This window comes from Danio rerio, chromosome 14 (genome assembly GCF_049306965.1).
Source record: "Danio rerio strain Tuebingen ecotype United States chromosome 14, GRCz12tu, whole genome shotgun sequence".
NCBI lineage: Eukaryota > Metazoa > Chordata > Actinopteri > Cypriniformes > Danionidae > Danio > Danio rerio.
In genome coordinates, this window is record NC_133189.1 from 26,785,291 (window position 1) to 26,788,392 (window position 3,102).

At 28.6% G+C, this 3,102-nt stretch overlaps 1 protein-coding gene across 2 annotated transcripts in view; it reads left to right on the forward strand.

Annotated features, from left to right (window-relative positions):
- Positions 1–3,102, forward strand: part of atp7a (ATPase copper transporting alpha) — an 813,847-nt gene that overhangs the window by 98,515 nt on the left and 712,230 nt on the right. The window lies entirely within an intron of this gene.

Sequence of the window (3,102 nt, forward strand, 5' to 3'; positions counted from 1 at the left end):
GCTGAGAGAGATAATCGTTGATTGGTTACCAGCGGTGACGTAAGCGAGATTCATATTTGTGAATCGATTCTCTTGAACAAGCTAAACATGTTTTGGAAAGATTTAAACTCAATATTTCATATATGTTTGAATTTTGTGGTTAAGAAAAAGAGACATTTTACATCTTTTTTCACTGTATTTACTCAAGAATATTTGGAAAGATTTGGAATTGTTTATTAACAAAAAAATGGAGATTAAGATAGAAATTGGTTTATTTGATGTGTTTTATTCTGATAATGAGAACTTGAACTGTAAAGGACAATATATTTTTCATTTGTTTATGCTGTTAGGAAAATTCTATAACCATAAGAAAAAGTGGCCTCAATGTAAACCAAACTTAACCCATTTTGTGAATGATTTTAAACAATATGTAAATCTTTTAGAACAATCACAAAACAAAAAAAGCACTGAAAACATGTAATGCTATGAAAACATTTATTTTAATGTAAATGTAATGTTAATATATATATATATATATATATATATATATATATATATATATATAATTTAATATATATATATATATATATATATATATATATATATATATATATATATATATATATATATATATATATATATATATATATATATCACTCTTTCAGAAGCTGTGAAATGTAATACCTCTCATTCTTGTGGCATTGAGTTAAAAAAAAAAGATTCTCTTGAAAAAATATTAGTGTCGAAAAATATTTTAATGGTGTATCTGGATATATTTGTGTTTATTTCAACTGATTTTAACACATTGGTAATCATCTCTGATCATGTCTTTAAGTTTGGTGTGACAAACCTCAATTTGTCTTTGATTTCAGGCAATTTGCTTGTAATTTTGTTGGGCAATAATGAGGATTTCTGATTTTTTGAGAAGTGTTACCTGGCGACACAGATATTTGCAGATTATAACTTTGTTTCTGAGAACTATAATCTGCAGAACATAGAAAAAAAAACTTTGTTCAATATTAATAAACATGCTTCCAATTAGTTAAGATTAATTATTTAGGTGGCACAGTGGCTCAGTGGTTAGCACTCTCACCTCACAAAGAGAAGGCCACATGCAGGTTCAAGTCCTAGCTGGACCAGGAGGGCTATGTGGGCTTGTGTGTATGTGTTTTTGTGACATGTCAGGACACAAATCTGTATAATGACATGGGCATAACACAGGTATTACAAAAAGCAGATGAAATATGAGGACATGATGTCCTCATTTCTCAAAAAACTTTTAAATCATAAAGAATATTACAATTATTTTAGAGAGTAAAGCTGTACACAGTCTGTGATGATGGTTGGGTTTAGGGGTAGGGTGGGGTGAGGGCAATACAATTTACGGTTAGACAGTATAAAATGAATGGAAACCTAATGTACCCACTTTTCACAAAAACAAATATGTGTGTTTCTGAGTGTTCTGGTTTTCCCCTACAATCCAAAGATATGTACAGTAGTATTTACACCTATGTATCACCTATTTAATATAGGTGAGTTGAATAAACTAAATTGGCCGTATTGTGTGTCTGTGTGTGTGGGTGAGAGAGTGATGGGTCATGGTTGGAACGGCATCCGCCTGATAAAACATATGCAAACATATGTGGTGGTTCATTCCACTGTAGTGACACCAGAATAATCAGGGAGATGAACGATAGTGAGTTAGTGAAACTTTTTAAAAATTCTTAAATAAAATGAACATTAGTTCCCTCAAACTGCAACAACACTAATGAAACTTGAAATTGTTTATAAATATATATTTTTCCCTTTTTTTCATAAAAGTCCAAAGATAAGCTCATCTAATATGTTTTATTTGCATCTATATATTAGTTATAAGTAGTGATGTAAGTGAGAACATTTTAATGATTCAACATATTCAGGCTCGTAGTCAGCCTGGTGAAAGGGGTAGCCTTTTTCTCAAAAAGTGGACTTTTCTGCAGTTATTGGGCTCATTTTCTGTTTAATTAAAAGCTTTAAATACTGCATTTTAGTGACATTTTAAGCACTATTTTTTTTGCTGGATTAGCTTGTCAGATGGTCATCATAACCACACATTTTGCTGAATGAAAAACATTTCCTAAAGATTCAGAATAAAGAAACATGAAAACAATAGCCTACTTATTCTTCAGTACAAATTTATCACATCATATATCATTAGAAAAAAATAGGAATCTGTTAAATTTTTTAAAATGAATTGTCATTTATTAGGCAAATAACAAACTAGCCAGCACATTCAGCTTGCCTACGGGCCTGATATTTGTGTTTATTGTTAGAAACTACAGCTGAACAAGGTATTTGTAGTACTTTTAACTATAATCAATACCCCAAAACATGCAAAAAATATGCATGCACTCACTTATATAATGAACAATTTTCATAATGGTATGTGACTTGAATCAGAGCTTTTGTTTTAATCATTGGGAAGGGGAGAAAAATCAACAAAAAATATCACATTAAATCTAAAATAATAAATAATTGGTTCAAAGATTGATTGGTTTAAAAAAGCATTAGATCAAAATAAAGAAATAAAAAACAACAATTTTGTAATTAGCTGGATTAAAATAATGTAATGTAATACTAACAAAATCATCATTACAAGAAACTAAAATTAAAATTAAATGAAAATAAATAACACCAACATTTGACACTAACAAATACAAATCAAATCAAATAAACGTACTAACTAACTAACTAACTAACTAACTAACTAACTAACTAACTAACTAACTAACTAACTAACTAACTAACTAACTAAATAAATAAATAAATACATAAATAAATAAACAAAATAAATAAATAAACAAAATAAATAAATAAAATAAATAAATAAAGTATAGCGAGTTGAAAGAAGTGTAATCATTTAAAATAATAAAAACTAAAATATACAGAATCCCATATAACACATTTAAAACATTTACTTTTACATAGATGCTTTTCCTGTACGTCTTTGATGCTTGTTCTAAAAAGCATACCAATAAAATGATTCGACTCGGATGAACGATTCATTCACGAATTGAACTTGTTTGCTCCGCCTTTCAATAGCACAATAGACTATATATATTTTTTATCAAGCAGTCTTTAACG